This window comes from Bombina bombina, chromosome 11, assembly GCF_027579735.1.
Source record: "Bombina bombina isolate aBomBom1 chromosome 11, aBomBom1.pri, whole genome shotgun sequence".
Lineage (NCBI taxonomy): Eukaryota > Metazoa > Chordata > Amphibia > Anura > Bombinatoridae > Bombina > Bombina bombina.
In genome coordinates, this window is record NC_069509.1 from 130,940,838 (window position 1) to 130,954,008 (window position 13,171).

At 36.8% G+C, this 13,171-nt stretch overlaps 1 protein-coding gene across 1 annotated transcript in view; it reads right to left on the reverse strand.

Annotated features, from left to right (window-relative positions):
- NTN3 (netrin 3) overlaps positions 1 to 13,171 on the reverse strand; it is a 204,790-nt gene that overhangs the window by 99,842 nt on the left and 91,777 nt on the right. The gene's annotated exons all lie outside the window — the stretch shown is intronic.

Here is a 13,171-nt window from a genome sequence, read left to right on the forward strand (position 1 = left end):
AAGGGGGGGGGGGGGAGTGAGTAGGCTATTTAAAGGGACAGTCAACACTAAAAATAAACTAGCTTGAATGCATTACTTACAACACGACTATTGCAAACATCCTTATTCACATCCTATAATACATACTGAATCGATTTAAAAAAAAAAAAAACAACTACCGTTCTAAGCAAAAAAACTATCCTAAACTCCTCCTATGTTGACGTCACTCTCAGGCTGATTCTAACTGCAAATCACAGGAGTGTCGGCCACGACGACTCCTGAGCGTTCACACCCAATTGCGCATGCGTAAATCATATGTTGCATCAGTATCTGCCTCTTTATACCCGGAACTGTGTAAAGGTTCCCTATTCAGCGACGGACCAGCGCAACAAGTAAGAGATGTTTTTATATTGCATGTTTTTAAAGTAGCAAGTGTTCTACAGTAGCAATTTTCTTGATGTCCTACGGTTACTATTAGGGACACACTTGTAATATATGTGATAGACTTTCCCCCTTTATTTCAATCTACCCATTTAGGTATTTGCTACTTATTTTAACTAACCAATTTTGTGAGCAAAATGCTGTGTTGATCTTTGTTGATGATCATAGTTTTTATAATTTACTAACGGTGAGCCAGGGTATCACATATGCAGTGTAATAAACTAAGTTCTGAGTAAACTGCATTATGTACCGACTTTTGCATAGAACAACTATTGAGATCTGCATGTACCATTGATCAGTTGTACTCTTTTGCAGTTGGAAATTCAGATCGGGGGAAGGTGCTTTCATGGCGTCATTGTTTTTATCAGTCTTCTTCATGCTCATAGTACACACACTGATGATAATATAATGGTTTAGGTGGGATGTGCTCTGACTTTGCAGGAATAGGCCGCTTATTATATTGTTTGCCGTCTTCCCTCCCAACCCTCCCTATTTTTTAAGTTTTTGCGTTACAAGAGTCTGTGGTGGTGAACGACTTGCTGGACGGAATGGAGAATTTCACGTAATTGGCTTTAGTCTACTGAGGCTGGGGGCTGAATGGTTATTCAGACCATTGTAAGTGCTTTAATTGGTAGCATGGGACTTCCCTTTGGAGCTTGTAGTTTTTTGGCTGATGTTCCATTGCCTCAACCCAGGTTGCGTAGTGTCAAGGTGGTAAGGGGTGAGGCACAATCATCATTGGAGGAGGTCAGCTCGGCAGTAGAAGGGAGGGACAAGTGCAGCAATGTTTTCTCCAGTACAAAGCTGGCAAATGGTGGCCCACTGGTGAAGGGGGAGGGTGGGTTAGCGCTCTACTAGAGAGCAGAGACTGATTATGGGATTGTATACAATATATAGGACTAATTAGCCCTATTCAAGAGGGATGTGTTAAGGTTTAAGGAGTTAAAGACACCTATGTATTATCGCACAACAAAATATAAAGATAAAAATATATATAATAAATTTATTGAAGGATAGACATATCCACAATAACAATAACTAAGTGCCGGTACTAATAAAAACAAAGGATAAAGTGAAATACACATAAAATGTAAGACCCAAAATCAATGATATCTATGGTAAATCTAATAATTGTATACGTTAATGACAGTGAACATATATGAGAGCTGCAGATGTCTCAATTAAGGCTGTTTTCTAACAGTGTCTTAGAGATCGTTGGTAACGACGTGGGCTGAACAAAGTCAGTGATAGCGGTGCAGCTGTTAGATCATAAAATTTCTGTTACTTCACAGTTATGAAAATACCTTCAGATACTATGTATACAAAAAAAAGTATACAGACTCACACTGGGGTGATCAGGTGTTTTGGGGAAGGCTGGGGTATTAGTGTAAGGAAGTGGCTCAATGTTTAATTTGTTTTATTGTTAGCATTTTTGATAGAAAATGTTATCCATCCTAAAACTGTGCATAATTGATATTACCTTTCAGTTTTCAGAATAAATATATATATTGGTCCAACAGAACATTATTTCAATCTACCACCCGTATTTTAGTAATATGGGAGATCTGATCATGAATACTTACAGTATATCTATCTGTCTGTCTAATATATTTAAACACTTATGACCTAGCAAGATCAATAGCCAAATGAAAAGCACTTAACAGATTCATACGGTTTCTGCTATTTTTAAGCACTTCCTCATAAATTGTTTAGAGACATTAAAGGGATTTTTAAACTTCACCCAGATATTATTTTATTATTACCAAAGCCTTGTGGGACAATAAAAGAATAAACTGCCGTACTGATAGAACACCAGTTATTCACTGCTACAGCACCTCTAAATGTGCAGGTCATAAGCCACCAATGGGCGCCTCTTAGATAAAGGACCATGTGTAGACCTAGGAAGCTTTTCTTAAGCTGACCTCTTAAAGGTACAGTAAACACCTTGACATTTTTATATAAAATATTTAGACATGCAATATATTTTTATTATTTATTTTGCTCCTTTTTAATGTAATTTTGCTCTGAAAATTGAGCAATTTCTCATTCTCAAAACTGGAAATGCACCCTGCTGACTTATCAAGGCTAACTCTGCTACATATATATCCCTAATTTAATTTATTAGATAACATTGTAAAATAATTAACTTTATGACAATGGCTACTCTTGTTGTCTGTGGACTAAAGCCCAGATTGGCTCCTCCAAACAAGGCAAATGGGGAATGGGGTTTTGCTACTGAAAAATAACTGCAGTAAAACTTTAAAGGGACAGTCTACACTAAAATTGTTATTGTTTAATAAGATAGATAACGCCTTTACTACCCATTCCCCAGCTTTGCACAACCAACATTGTTAAATTAATATTCTTTATAACATTTAAACCTCTAGATGTCTGCCTGTTTCAAAGGCTCTATAGACAGCCTCTTAATCACATGCTTTTGTATTTGATTTTCACAACAGGAGGCTGCTAGTCCATGTGGGCCATATAGATAACATTGTTTTCACGCACAAGGAGTTATTTAAAGGGACAGTAAACCTTAATAATAATAGTGACCAGGCGCTGATGGCTCAAATGTGAAGATACAGTGTGGAAACAATCGACGCGTTTCGGCCCTTATAAAGGCCTGAGCTAAGGGCCGAAACGCGTCGACCTACTGGTAAGCATCACTCCTTTTAATTCTTAATTTTGAACCTACTATACTATGTCATATATATTTTCTACAGAAAACACTCAAGAACGATAAGAAGTGGTTAACTGTGCCTCAAGGTCTCAACCAGGTTTTCCAGGAGGATCTTCTTCATTGACACACAAGGTTTTCCACTTTTACTATATTTGCTAACACCCATTGGATTACAAATATTGGATTTATTGTCAAGAATTTCTTTTATTGGTACTCATCTCCATATTTTTTTCATTTCATTATCATTTCATCATTTTTTGGATTGAAACTTATTCACATTTTATTCATTTGAGATTGACACTGACTCACAATTTATTTTATTTTATTTTAGTCATCATTTTTTCTCATTTTTTCAAATTTTTATTAATTTTTCATCATTATATATATATAATTTTTTTTTCACCATTTTTTCATCATTTTTTTCATCAATTGTTATATATAGTTATATAGACTTTGTCACATTTTTTCCACACTGTGTATCTTCACATTTGAGCCATCTATACACACATTTGTTTGAGATTTGTATGTAAACCCAAGCACCCCTGGAGTTTGCACTTTCTATTGTATCTTGTACTCATCAGTAAGTCTTCATAATATTATTAGCATTTTACAGGATTTTATATGTATGCCAAGATCTCTTTGTTTTAATTTCATGGATCCATGAACAGTTTTATTGTATTTTATTGTATTGTTATTTTATTGTGACATTGCACTTCCCTATGCACCGTAGAGTGCGAATAAATACATAGACATATAAATAGAAGCCAATTTCTCACCATAGTTTATTCTTATAGAAGTTTATTCTCTATTAGTTCAGTCCTCAGCCTTTGGCGCTATATACACCACCTTATTATGTTCTGGAGCACCACTGCACTATTAGGAGCTAGCTGCTAATTGGTGACGGCACATTTATGCCTCTTGTCATTGGCTCACCAATGTGTTCAGGTAATAGTGCACTGCTGCTCCTTTAACAAAGGATACCATGAAAATTAAGCAAACTTGATAATAGAAGTACATTTGAAAGTTGTTTAAAACTCTATGCTCTATCTGAATCATGAAAGAAAATAATTTGGATTCATGTCCCTTTAATTGCTGACTTTGGGGCATATCTGTCAAGCTCCGTATCAAGACCGCTGCTCCATAACCTGTCTGCCTGCTCTGAGGAGGCGGGCAGACATCGCTACAATTCAACCCGATCGAATACGATCGGGTTGATTGACACCCGCTGCAAGCGGCCGATTGGCCGGGAATCTGCAGGGGGCAGCGTTGCACCAGCCATTCACAAGAGCTGCTGGTGCAATGCTGAATGCAGAGAGTCGGATCATGTCCGACAGGCTTTTCATAAATAGGCCCCTTTATTTCAACTTCATGGTATAGAAATATAGTGCATAATCCCATTACTGCTATTTGCACATTTAGGGCTAGTTTACAAGTGGCGCACAAACAATTGCGCTCGGGTTTCCCCGATCGTTTGCACGGCGGTTAAATTGCACTCATATTACAAGTTGAGCGCGATCACAATTTATAATCAAATCCTTACAGCGATCTCAAAGCTGTGGTTAACTGTTACACCAGTCAAAAAATTGTCACAAAACACATCAAAAATACATTACAAATTAGAGTTGCACTCATAATATTACCATCTAATAATAATTATTTAAAAAATATTGCACACAAAGGCTGCAAAGGACTTTAACATTGAGATACATACATATACATCTCTAAAGATGTATGTATATATATATATATATATATATATATATATGTCTATTTACAGGCATATACCGTATACACATATAAATAAATATATATGTACACACATATAGAAATATATATAAGTGCATAGGAGCCCTTTGCGGTTAGGTAAATGCAAACATGTAATAGAATATTTATTAGGGTGACCATATTGCCGCTTTAAAAAGGAACACAGGAAAAATACATATGTCAGGGTTCTTATACAAAACATTTCTTTAAACAGCCCTGAAAACAGCCCTGACATATGTATTTTCATATGTGTCCCTTTTTAAAGCGGCAATATGGTTAGCCTAATATTTATGCAATATTCATATTTTGATGTCGGGTTTGCGCATATTAGAATATGCAATCAAGTATGCGCATATGAAAATATACAATCTTATTGGGTGCGAGCCGGGAGTTTTTCTTTCTCCATTGACTTCTATGGGATATTAGGTTATTGTTTATGCGACAGTCTAGCGGGTTAGCGTGAGAGTGATAACTTTTAACTTTCAACTCATAATACCAGCGTAATCTAACAAGCGCAAAAAAAATTATTCTAACGCAATTAGCGCTCTAGCGGAAGCACAAAATACCCGTCCTCAATGTTCTTTTGACTTTTGCAAATCATAAAATATTTTGTTTTTTCGAATCCATTATTTTAAGGCAGAAGAACACATATTACATTAGCCATTTTTTATTTTTAATAAGAATAACATATTATTTCTTTCCCTATAAAATGTAATATTTTCAGTTTAGGATTAAACACACACAGAATGATCTTCATAAAATTATTTTCTCCAACTTTATAATGTTACAGGTTTGGAATATCTGCATATTGGCACAGTACCCCCGACTTGTTTTTGCAGCCACTGGTTGATGTTGCAGGAAACCTCCCACACAGATGGTTCCCTTTTGGCTGAGTGGAGATGTGCAGAGACACTTTATGCAAACAGACCTCCCGCTAAGACCAGGGAGGATTCCTTTAATTGGTGCTAATTAGAGCATCTGTTCTCAAAGGCGGATGAGGTGTTATTGTTAAAAAGTCACTTGGAGAAAGGGAAGGAGGGGGAGAGAGAGAGCTTGAAAGGGAAGGAGAGACTAGAAGGATGCAGAAAAGAAATGCAAGGGAAAGGAGTCTGGAAGTGTATTCTGTTTAGGAATAGGAACATTATAAGGGAATTTTAGAGGAAGCAAATGTTGAAGCTAAACGATAGGAGACAATACACAGAGGTAGAGGAATTAGGAAAGGAATGAATAGGGGGTATTAGACTTTAGGGTTGGAACCTGAAAAATGGGAAATTAAAGGGACAGTCTAGTTAAAATTAAACTTTCATGATTCAGATCATTTTAAACAACTTTACAACTTTTAGCATCAAATTAGCTTTGTTCTCTTGGTATTTTTTGTTGAAAGCTTAAACCTAGCTAGGCTCATATGCAAATGTCTAAGTCCTTGAAGGTTCCCTCTTGTCTCAGAGCATTCTGACAGGTGTTTCCCGGTTAGACAGTGCTAGTTCATGTGGTCCCTATAGATAACATTGTGCTCACTCCAATGGAGTTACTTAGGAGTCTGCACTGATTGGCTAAAATGCAAATCTGTCAAAAGAACAGAAATAAGGGGGCAGTCTGCGGAGGCTTAGATACAAGATAATGACATAGGTAAAAAGGGTATTAATATATATTAATAAATGGTTATGAAAAACTGGGGAATGGGTAATAAAGGGGTTATCTATCTTTTTAAACAATACAAATTCTAGAGTAGACTGTCCCTTTAACTGCAGGATATGTGTGAGAGTGTGTAGTGGCTGCGGGGAGCAGTGAGAACAGGATACAACTCTGGACATTAAAATGTTGCACACTGGTGAGGATATGATCTTGGATATGGAAACTTTAGTATTCATCAAAAATGCACCTTCATTCCTTCACCCAGTGGTAGGAAAGTCAAAATTAAACTTTCACAGTTCAAAGAAAGACTTTTAAATTTTGGTATATTGTCTAATTTACTTTGTTTGTTGGTATCCTTTGTTGAAAAGCATATCTAGGTAGGTTTGGGAGCAGCAATGCCCTACTGGGAGCTAGCTGCTGATTGGTGGCAGGAAAAAAAACATGCCTCTTGTCACTGACTTACCAGATATGTTCAGCTAGCTCCCAATAGTGCATTGCTGCTCTTGAAATTACTTTAACTATGCACTTAACAACGTGGAGGAGTTTAAACATATGATTATATACAAGAACATTGCAATAGAGAGTCAGGACTGTTGGACTTCAATCCCACAGTATCAGTAACTGTGGTAAACAATGGAAGGAGAGATTTTTCAGGGCAGTATTTATCAATGAGCAGATCTTTCTTTGATTATTTTCAGTCCACCTTACTATCTGCAAAGTGTTCTAGATCATATACACAATATTTACAAAAGAAGGCAACATTCATAAAATGGGCTTTTGTAAAAAGAATAATAACAAAAAGGATAACTGATTTTCAATATTTACAAAGGCTTAACTTAGAAAACACATTGAACATATTTAACTAAGGTGGGCTATTGATCCCTAAATAGAAATACTCAACAATGGCTTGAAAGGGAAAACTATAGCATAAAATATCTTCTGAGAAAATTGTTTAAATCCTACAGACATTTCATGAGGTTAAAAAAAATAAAACAATAAAGTGGAATTGTTTTTCTATACAATTGTAATGACTGTCTTGCCCAATATAAGGCGCTGTAATGTATTTGTCTGCTCCACACTTATTTAAAGGGACACTCAATCAAAATTAAACTTTCATGATTCAAATAGAGCATGACATTTTAAACAACTTTCCAATTTACTTCCATTAACAAAATGTGCACAGTCTTTTTATATTTAAACTTTTTGAGTCATTAACTCCTACTGAGCATGTGCAAGAATAAGTGTGTATGCTTTTGTGAATGGCTGATGGCTGTCACATGGTACGTATATGCATTTGTGATTGGCTGATGGCTGTCACATGGTACAGGGGAAGTGGAAAAAGACTTAACTTTTAAAATTGTCAGGGAAAAAAATCTACTACTCATTTGAAGTTCAGACTAAGTGCTATTGCATTGTCTTGTTATCTTGCACTTGTTGATTATGCAAATCTACTGCGTTGACTGGTCCTTTAACCTTTATACTGTATGTATCTGTACTGAGGAGTACCTTGATCCTATAAAGAAAGTCAAGCAGAAAATTTCTATTACTCTAAATGGTGGGAGAGTGAGAATTGAGGCAGATCCTATATGAGAGTTAAAGGGACACTAAACCCCAAATTTTTCTTTCATGATTCAGATAGAGAATACGATTTTAAACAACATTCCAATTTACTTCTATTATCTCATTTGCGTCATTCTCTAGATATCCTTTGTTGACGAAATGCACATGGTTAGCCAATCACATGAGACATCTATGTGCAGCCATCAATCAGCAGCTACTGAGCCTATCTAGATATGCTTTCAGCAAAGGATATCATGAGAATGAAGCAAATTAGATAATAGAAGTAAATTAGAAAGTTGTTTAAAACTGCATGATCTTTCTTACTTATGAAATAAAAAAAATGGGTTTCATGTCCCTTTAAGGTCTGTATAATAAAAAACAGGGGGAAATTCATAATCCATGGCACCCCAGGGCCGGTCCCCTAACTTTTCCAGGGCTGGTCTGGTTTTCCCAGTCTGGCCCTGTTTCATAGGAACATGTTGCTAGGCAGATCTTGGCTAGAGTTGCCAGGTGTCCAGTATTCTACCGGACAGTGCAGTATTTCAGCAGGCTGCCAGTAAAATCTATAAAAAATTACTGGACACTTAAAGGACCAGTCAATACAGTAGATTGGCATAATCAACAAATGCAAGATAATGAGACAATGCAATAGCACTTAGTCTGAACTTCAAATAAGTAGTAGATTTTTTTCTGACAATGTTAAAAGTTGTCTTTTTCCACTCCCCCTGTACCATGTGACAGCCATCAGCCAATCACAAATGCATACACGTACCATGTGACAGCCATCAGCCATAAACAAATGCATACACACTCATTCTTGCACATGCTCAGTAGGAGCTGGTGACTCAAAAAGTTTAAATATAAAAAGACTGTGCACATTTAGTTAATGGAAGTAAATTGGAAAGTTGTTTAAAATGGCATGCTCTATCTGAATAATAAAAGTTTAATTTTGAGTCCCCCGGTGACAGCTAAATTTTAAATGTCTCCTATAAATTAATGCATAATAAATATGTCCCAGATAGAATTAACACGTGTGAATGTACTGTCACTTGCAGCCTCAGGTTAAAAAAAAAAATCCATGTCTGATGTGTCATTGGCTGTCTCCGAGGGTGTTAAAAAAAACTGCTCTGCGTGTGTTAAATGTAACCAATGGGGTAAAATCATTGCTCTGTGTTTAACTGGAACCATGGAAATGTAAAGAAAAACTGCTCTGTGTGTACTACTGACAGTCAAAGGGAAGTCAAATAAATGCAGTGTTTGTTACTGGCAGACAAAGAGGTAAAAAAAATGTGTGTGTCACTGGCGGCCAGGGAGATAAAATCACTGCTCAGTTTTTGAAAAAATATGTATGGTGTGGTCAAGGGTGGGGCCTTATGTATAGTTTTTGTGGGTTTGCATTGTGTGACTCCATTTATCACCTGTGCCCAGTCTACCATTGTTTAAGTGGTGAATAGCTGGCAACCCTAATCCTGTCACATATCTATTTTAAAAGGAAACAAAAATGGCACTCATGAGATGCTCTAATGTGTCAGAGCATTTTATTTTTGTGGTATGGCTATAGGGCTGATCACAATCTTGCACTTGTTTTTGACAGATAATGGTTTCTGAAATTTGTACTCTATTGTTGTTTTTTTCCAGTAATCACAAGCCCCCAAAAAAGTCTGTTGATAATACTCCTGAAGCTCAAAATGATAACCTCCAGAATACAACAGAAAATAGTTACATTTGTCGTTAATCTCAGGATTTTCTATTGAAAAACCAAATGGGCACCATAAACAACAAACAAAATGGCAATTTCCCTGGTTTGTGAATACATCAGAGGTTGAAGGGCCTGTATGTTAACTGATCCATTTTTATAATGTGCAGTAAAGCTAATAGATGACACATGTGATACGTGCGCAATTAACCTGTTGTGCTTTAAAACCATAGAGATATGTGTTTATGTCTCTTTAAGGGATTTGAATAAGGGCATTTTGGGTACAGTGGGCATGTGTTTGTTGGTTTATCAATTTTGATTATTATTATTATTATTGTAAAAGTGCTTATTATTGATTTTTTTAAATTGATTGAGCAGGTGGCATTTGTATCTGTTTAGTGACATTACTTTATAATGTCACCCAGTATGAATATGTTAAAGGGACAGTTAACACCAACAACATTATTGTTTGAAAAGATAGATGATAATCCCTTGATTGCCCATTCCCCAATTTTGCATAACCAACTATGTTAAATGAATATACTTTCTACCTTTGAGATTGCCTTGTATCTAAGCCCCTGCAGACTGCCCCGTTATCTCAGATCTTCTTACAGACTTGCATTTTAGCCAATCAGTGCTGACACATAAATAACTCCACTGGCATGAGCACAATGTTATCTATATGGCATACATGAACTAACACCCTCTAGCTGTGAAAAACTGTCAAATGCATTTAGATAAGAGGCGACCTTCAAGGGCTTAGAAATGTGCATATGAGTCTACCTAGGTTTAGCTTTCAACTAGGAATGCCAAGAGAACAAAGCAAATTTGATGATAAAAGTAAATTGGAAAGTTGTTCAGAATTGCACGCCCTATCTGAATCATGAAAGTTTAATTTGGACTTTACTGCCTCTTTAATGTCTGTATATTTGCCCATATACAACAATTGCTTTGAAAACTTGGGCCAAAAAGTGTTGTCCTTTCCGGTGAAGAATTTGATTAGTGAAATATGGCCTTGTAAATGCAAGTATCATGAATTTTTGTGTTCAGAAAAAAAACCCAGAACTGGCTCGTGTTCAGGGAAAAAAAACAGGACTGGCACGTGTTCAGGGGAAAAAAAACAGAACTGGCACATAAGTATAAGGACATTTTCACTGAAACAATATTGAAAAATGTGCTGTTGAAAAAACAATAATAAAAGACTGATTGTAATCTTGTTGTCTCATTAGTAGTAGTAATATACCATTAATTATGAAATAATTGATTTTGATCAACCCCCAAGTGTTTAAGTCACGCAAAATGATTAAACACAGTTAAAATCTGCTATGAACTGTCAATATATAGCTTGTCTGCATTGAACAAATTTGCACACCGATGACCACCAATCACTGAGTGATTCAGCTCAGGATTCATAGTGTATTGCAGACCTGTACCTGACATTAACTATTAGTTTAAACTTTTTATAGGGGTCAAACACACAGTTCCTACAAGCAATAATAAAATTCTATAGGAAGTGCATTTTTATGGCTTTTTTATGTCCCTTTAAACACCTTGAGAATTTTCTATAAAATGTTTTTTGCAATATAGTTTCATTATTTATTTTGCCCCCCTTTCATGTAATTTAGGTCTGATAATTTAGCAATTTCTCATTCTCAGATTTTGAAATGCACCTGCTGACCTCCCAAGGATAACACTGCTACATATATTTCCCCATCTGACTTTAACTGATAACATGGGCAAAACAATGCATTTTATACTAACATTTTGGCCATAGCTAGTCATGTTATCTGCAGACTAAAGCACAGATTGACCCCCTACAAATCAGACAAATAGTGGGAGGAGTTGGGCTGTAAAAAGGATGTTAATTTATTTTAAAAACATAAAAAGTTGGCTAATATGTTTGTCATGCTGCACTGTAAAAATGTATTGAATTCTGTCTGCTCAAAGCAAAATATAAATTCCAGGAGAACGAGTTTGAAAATTCAGGGACTCAATAAGTACACATTTAGGGCTCACATGAGTGAGTCTGCAGCCGATAGTTAAAGGGACATTTTACACTAGATTTTTCTTTGCATAAATGTTTTGCAGATTATTAATTTGTATAGCCCATCTGGGTGTGTTATTTTAAAATAACGTGCTGATTTTCAGACTCCTAACCAAGCCCCAAAGTTTTAGATGTATACTGAGGTCTACAGGCTTCAGACTGCTTCTGTTTGTATAATGGGTCTTTTCATATGCAGGGGAGAGGTTCTGCTATCAGCACCTTTCAGTGAGTGTCCCAGGCTTATCTTATTAACAGTGTTAAATTGGGGCTTGTAATTAAGTTTTTAAAAGGTTTTATACTATATGTTTAGATCAGTGTCTTTGCATATTATTCTTTGTAGTATTGTCTATTACATGCAGTTATATGAAAATTGGTGGATACTGCCCCTTTAAAGGGACATGAGACCCAATTTTTTCTTTCATGATTCAGAGAGAGCAAAACAACTTTCCAATTTACTTCTATTATCTATTTTGCTGAGAGGTGACGTTTCCACCTCTTAGCCAATAGCGTGCTAGCTATTCGGCTTGGCACCAGCTTGAATGCACGGCTATTTGCTAAGAAGTGTAAACGTCACCTTACAGCAAATAGCGTTCTGCCGTGGGCTACCTGAGCAGCTCGGTGCGGCGAACGCTTCCAACAAATAAAGGAGCTTTCAGCATGAAGTATTTTATACTTCTTGACTGAAAGTCCCCTTTATTTGTTCCAATTGTAAATCCTAGCATTTCACAAACGCTAGGATTTACCATTACTTTGTCTTTAATTTCCCTTTAAATACTGCTGCCAAAAACAAATCAGACAATCCAACAATGTATAAAATGTTTCACCAGTACTGGTGAGATTTCTTAAGGAATCTTGCAATCCCAGAGAGCTTTAGAAAACTGGGCCCAAATCTCTCTGGTCTGGTGGCCCCTGAGAGCTGTCCATCCCAATATGCAGAGACACCTACATTACAATATAATATAAAAAAAATAGGGAGTTGTGGTAATCGGCCCCTAATTACAATTCCAGATGGAGCTTGATGCCCCGTGTTTCTGGCGAGCCTGCAGACTCGCCAGAAACAGCAGTTATGAAGCAAAGACCGCTGCTCCATAACTGTGTCTGCCTGCTCTGAGCAGGCGGACAGACATTGAGATATCGAGTACGATCAGGTTGATTGACACCTCCCTGCTGGCGGACCATTGGCCGCGAGTCTGCAGGGGGTGGTGTTGCACCAGCAGCTCTTGTGAGTTGCTGGTGCAATGCTGAATACGGAGAGCGTATTGCTGTCCGTATTCAGCGAGGTCTTGATTTCTGTCCGCTGCCTCAGAGCAGGCGGACAAGGCAGCCTCATAACTTCTGTTGGGCCTCAAGCTCCGTACGGAGCGTGTTAAAA